Below are 7,001 nucleotides of genomic sequence, written 5' to 3' on the forward strand. Positions count from 1 at the left end.
CGATATTTGCTAAACATATATATTATATATTATATATATATATATATATATAATATATATATATGTGTGTGTGTGTGTGTGTGTGTGTGTGTGTGTGTGTATACATACATACAAACATACATACATATATATATATATTATATATATATATATATATACACACACACACTCACACACACACACACACACACACACACACATATATATATATATATATATACATACTTTTCCTAGTTCCTCACTGGACTAGTGGGTTGCGCACTCGCCTATCAATCTGGTAGCCCGAGTTCGCTTCCCCGCTGCTGCCAATGCGGAACCAGAAGAATTTATTTCTGGTGATTAGCAATTCATTTGTCGATATAACGAGGTTCGGATTCCACAGTAAGATATGTAGGTCCCGTTGCTAAGTAACGAATTGATTTCTAGCCATGTAATAATAAATAAATAAATAAATAAAATGCAATCCTGGGCCACCCTTAGGAGAGCTGTTAATCAAAGCAGTAGTCTGGTTAAACTAAAGATATAATAATAATTCCTACTTCTCCTATTTTATGTGATAATAATAATTCCTACTTATCCTATTCTATGTGAAATCTCGGTTGACATGGTGTTGAAATCTAAAATCTACGTCAGGGTGTTTGCAGCTTCCCTTCCGCCACTGGCTGCAACCATTGCTTAGCCTTTTGTTCTACCTCATTCTCGCTTCCTCTCTTTAGTCTACTTCCCTCACTATTAGTTCTAGTAATTAAAACTCTGGGACTTCTCCTCGTTACAACTGTAGAGCCTTGTACTCCATCTTCTTTACTTTCTGGGTCTCTACATCTTGCTGTCCAGCCACTCCACCTCCCTTTTTTTAGTCTGAAGTGCTGAGTGGCCAAAAGACCCTCAGTGCTTGGCATTACAGCCAAATTTTCAAAAAATCATAAATCATAAAGTTATCACTGTTAAGCCATAAATGTCTTCAAAAACGTACACTTTTTCTATTCGGAATGCATTCTATGAAACTGAATTTTCCGGAAAGAGTAAAACAAAATTCTTTATATATAAATAGATGAATGAACGACACAAAAACAAATCTGATAATAAAACAAACGAATAAAGACAAACAGACATCAAAGCCTACATATTCGAGATAAAATATTGCGCGAAGAAGTTCCAAATGCGTCTTGAGTAAGTCACAAAATCCAGTGCATCACAAAGATCACAGAACCTGAAAGCATTTTCATGCACCGTTGCCTTTAGTTCTTCCACGGAAGATTTATCTGCGTCGGAAAGAAGTGGAAATTACAGGAGAGAGAGAGAGAGAGAGAGAGAGAGAGAGAGAGAGAGAGTTATAAAAACTGTATGAAATTTATTGCAATAGTAGCATTAGCTATCAGCAACAGATGTGTATATAAACGAGAGAGACCTTACAGACCTTACATCTTATTCGGGTTGCCCCAGGTCCCTCAGTGTGAGGCACCTCTAATGTCTACCAGAGAATTGCTAATGCATCTTCCGGTATATTTTGCATCTTCTGGGAACTGTGAAGGCTACAGAAGGATTTCTATAGAGAAAGTGAGAGAGATGCCAAAGGGATTAGTAATAAAAAAGAAAGAAAGAAAGAAAAAAAGGGTTTAGACAAGAAAGAGAACCTATGAATCAACTGTTTGTAATGAAAGGGTCATGAGAGAAGTTTTAAAATAGGGGTTACTCCATAAATCAGTAAATTATGGTTATTGCGCTGATTATAGCGTTTATTGCATAATACACAGCTGGTTAATGGGATTAGACAAGCATCCTCTACAAGATAACTATCAATATTTCTTCTTTAGAGGACTTTTGCTCTCCCACAGCAATAAAGTAAACACATCAGTAATCACTTCAACGTTTTTAAGAGCATAAGGTATATACTGATAACAAAACAAACATTATCAGAAACACATACAAGGAATTAAACTCTCGTGATACTGGGCTTGTCGATGCAAAGAGAACGACAAAAATAACCTTAAATGATAATGACAACACTGAAAAATATCACTCAAAATCTTACTGCACAACTATCCATAAACAATTTGAAAGGCATTCCCAATCCTAAAGACTTTAGAGCTAATGTCACATTTACTCGTATGAACTATACAATAAAAAAAAAGTAATTAAGAGCTTCTGATCCAGCCATAAAATAGAAATCTGCTTACTCAGCTTTGAGAGAGAGAGAGAGAGAGAGAGAGAGAGAGAGAGAGAGAGAGAGAGAGAGAGAGAGAGAGAGAACCTGGGATATGTAGAATAGGGAAGCCTTGTATGCCAAGCCAAGCAACGCAGAAACTCAAAATGCTAAACGAATAGTCTAACCGGATACCTGAAACCCAGATAAAGATCACCTCTGTAAACCTATTAAATATGCCTAAACACAGATAGAAGGCTTTCCGGACTAAGAAAGTAGATACGATGGACTCTGACCAAACAGGCAAAGACCGATTTACTGACGGAGGTACATATGTACACAGAAGAGTAAAGACCACAAAGTCAGTGAGCTGGAAAAGCAAATAAGTAGTTCCGGAGATAGTTACCCAAAACAGGGAATGAACTTCTACCAAGTTTTAGTTGTTGAATTATCAGCTTCATTATGAAACTTCAACAAAAGCAGTAAATTTTAAGTACATACACACACACACACACACACACAGATTCATGTATAACCAGCTTTAGCGATAAAAACGCATAATTGGGGCATTTGGCATAAGTGTCAGGCAATTGTAATTGCAGCTGTCAAAAGCAATAAAGCTATTTAGTCCAACAAACGAAATTACCGCATAGGTAGATATTTATAATTTTTTTCACAAAGCCTTCAGAAAAAGTATATCGTAAAAATGACAAAATATGACATTATATTCGAAAGTCAAGTAAATCATTTTAAAAATTAAACAATCAATCACATGGCAATACTGGAACGATAAACTTTACTTTATAATCATTTGGATTGCAATATAACATACATATTACACTATAACAACAGTTAACATGGGCAACCTTGAATGCAGTAATAACTTTAAAGAGGTTATATTATTTCTTGAATGCACTATCAAAAAGACAGGTATCTTGAAACAAATTGCTCACATGATGTAGGTAAGGAGATTTAACTAACCAGACTCATATTCTGTGTTCGCAGCTCAGTTTTAGGAGCTTAAACTTTGAGATAGTGTATCACTAAGGATAGAATTCTTGTCTCGGGTAAAATGCAATAACGTATGTTCAGAGTAGTTAACTGCATGCGTTGTTCAACCCAAAACTTAAAGAACATCACAATGATATTACAGTATGATTTTTTTTAAAAGCTTCATTTCATTTTTCTTTCTTATCCTCGAATTTCCTCGGCTATCCAACAATACAACTTCCTGAAATATGTATATTTTATACATTCTTCTCTCCCTGCGTCTTTCACTGACGCCTGTAAAGTTTTCTGGGATTTTGACATCATTTTCCCGTTTTCATTTATTACCGTTTGTTTTCCACCCGTTCCTTTACAAAGTCACTTGGCCTCTTGTCAGCATGTTGCATATCTCCAAAGGTAAGGCAATAATTTATAAAACGTGTTTGCTTTATGGGAGGGAAGATAATCAGGGCTAGCTTTATGGTTTCACTGATTTCCTAGCAGAAGCCCCTCGGTATGTAAACAGCCTATTTCATCATTGCCTCTCTTGTTTTCTGACCCAAGGCTGCTTACTTCATTTCGTGGTTATGTTGCCCATAAACGTTCAAACATTTTCAAAAGTTTTGTATCAAGAGTCATTATAAGTTTGCAAATGGTTTTATAGGAATGAAGGAAATAAACCTCCCAGAAAGTTAAAATAAAATTTGCAAAGAAGTTAGTAAATTTCTTAAAAGAAAAAGGTATCATATATAACACTTTAAAAAAAATAAAATAAAATAGAAAAGGAATATGAGGTGAGGTATGAAGATAAAAAAGAATGGACACGAGAAAAGATGCATAAACAATTAAGCACAATGATAAGAATAATAATAAAAATAAAACAAATAATAAAAATATAAAATTAATAATCATCATCATCATTATCATGCGGACACTGAAAATTAAGAGTTCACGCTGAGCCAGAAAAATAGTGAACACAAACATAAAAACAAAATCAGTGGCCCAGCTAGCGGTGAGAAAAGGCATTGTAGTATACCGAACTACTATGAGATTCAGGGCCTCTGTAACACGGTTTTTTCGCAATAACTTTTTATCTATGCATTTCATAAATATAACGCTTATTCAGAATACATATTATATCTACACATAAATTTTGACTGTATTCTGCATTACGTGGGTTGAATAAATTTGGTACTTATAATGTAAAAGTGACTTTTTTTGAAGACGGGCCAACTTACTCAGAGAAAAGGTTTCGAACGCACTCGTTACGTAACTTATGACAGCATTTCTTCTCTCTTTCTCGATGGATGATTGGCTATACGTAACGAATGCTAGACCTCTGGCAACAATGACATACAAATTCAAATACAAGCAAAGCAGTACACCTTTATGAACTCTGAAGCCTCTCCACTGATGATTGCATAGTGAACAAACCAACAAAATATGTTAATAAATACAAAAACACTTCGATTATTAGTCTAACTCCCAAAATAAGTGTTCTAAGAAGCTACAGTCTACTTTATAGGTCACAATCAGATTGACAAGATGTAGGGAATAGTTGGTAATTTTCGAAAACATAGTAGACAAGCTTGATTTGATAACTGCTATATCCAATGTCAAGCAATTTTTATTTATTGGCTATATACCTATTTGCTGAAAAAAAATAGTCGGTACCGTATTTTGGCTTTAAAGCTTCACCAATAATTATCGTCAGAATGATGACTTCACGAGGCTCCACCCACTTTGGCCTTGTTATAATTCAGGATAACACTGAAGGCTATCATGGGCATTATTGGATTAGAAAATTTAACTTCTGGCTATAAAAACTCATTTCTCGAGCAGTTGTAAGAAATGCTAAATGATCCTCAAGGATCCCAGCAGTTGGCCTAAATGTTTAATTCATGTATATTACTGCTATTACTACAGTAGTATTGCTACGCTAGCACCCCACCCACATCTATGTATCGTTCCGCCATTCATAAAGTCTCTATATCCAACACGTCGTACGGCCTAAAGAAGAAGAAGAAAAAAATATCGGATGATCTGTTGGTCTGCTGGAGATTTTAGCACATATAAGCTTGTATTTACTTTGGATAAAAATCTTATTTTAAAAAAATAGTTATATAAAGGCCGATTACATACAATCTTTCTCTTTCTTTCTCTCTTGGTGGCATAGTGAATAGTTAATGGAAATGTTCAAAATCCTGAATAACATTACGTATAAGTATTATAATCACGTTACGCTAAATACAAATCAGACCATAAACATTGGATTTAAACTATAAACTGAATAATTACCTATTCAGGCTATAGTAAGTATGGCCACGGGCTTTCTCTTGACTGTATAAAGTTACAAGTTGTAAGACAAATGCAGTTTTGCAACCACGGGGAAAATTCCAAATCCTGTTAGCCATTCTTGACTGCTATGGGTTTCAGAGCCGATGGAACAAGGTGAATGAAGTTTCTGTCTGGCGGATGGGCGGGGCAACATTTCGTAAAACGAAGTTTACCTTGCTTACGTAATGAATGTTTTTCGACTCTTGGCTCGTAATCATTGGCCATGGCGTCGGCTAATTAATTTTTACTCTATAAAAATTAAAACTATCGGGTTGAGGTTGTTGATAATGCTGACAAAATTTGTGTGTAGTTGTAAAATATACATATGTCAACTTCCAGGTACATCCGATGCTTTGATAAGGAGCAAAGTCCAAAAAACCGTGTTACAGAGGCCCTGAATCTCATAGTAGGTAGGCGTTAGGTTAACCTGTCCCACAAGCGAAGTTCGAATCCTTAAACTTAACGAAAAGGCTTTTTCATTTATTTCTCAACTGAACTCTTTGCATATTCGAGCACATTACAGTAACGAGAATTCCTGGAGCCTCTGTTCAACTACATGATAATATAATATATATATATATATATATATATATATATATATATATATATATATATATACATATATATATATATATATATATATATACTATATATATATATATATATATATATATATATATATATATATATATATATATATATATGAAGTAGATCTCGCGGTATAAATCCAAGTATATAGAGGGAAAACTACTATAATCTTGCATCAAAAGACCGAAAATGGAATGAGTAAAAAAGAAGAAAAAAAGTAATATACAAAAGAGGAAGAAACTGTGAGAGACATTGTCGCTGGTGATAGTCATGAGACAAGACACGGTTACCACTCAGCTGCGATTGTTTACAACTGTACGAGAGCATAGCTTTCATTTTGTTATTTATTGCCAGGGTCGAGAAATCAGTTGTATATAAAAGGTACTGAAAATATCCTTTAAATAAATTCAGTTCCATATAGTAAAAACTAAATATTATGGTGTGTACGCAATCACAGCACAAGAAATGTACTTGTCCCCACAGAAGTGGACAGCAGCCGAGACTACTTAACCATTGTACGTATACATAACGTATTATAAAGTGATAACAAACCGGAAAATAATGGACGCTAAATTGCATGTTGCCGGGAGGTACAGTCTAAAGATACTTTACTTATCATGAATAAAAAGAAAACATTGTCCTTTAATCTTGCTTTACAAGAATGGTCCATTCAGCAACTATCATATACAATCAGTTACATCGATAATATCTACTTAAGTGTACAAAAAATTGGTTAGGGAACACACCCCCAGGTAAAAAAACCATGTAAGAAATCAGAAGAATCTTTGTAGGGGAATTTTAAAACTGAAGAGTAATCAAACCTACCTTAGAATCTCAAGAAAAAGAGGCCAGACTATCCTGATTCCACATCTGTGCATTAACGAGTACACTGTGGTAATTGGTATTCCAGTAGCGGCAGTTAAACTAAAGGCTAAATAAAAAGATT

Source organism: Macrobrachium nipponense, chromosome 2 (genome assembly GCF_015104395.2).
Source record: "Macrobrachium nipponense isolate FS-2020 chromosome 2, ASM1510439v2, whole genome shotgun sequence".
Lineage (NCBI taxonomy): Eukaryota > Metazoa > Arthropoda > Malacostraca > Decapoda > Palaemonidae > Macrobrachium > Macrobrachium nipponense.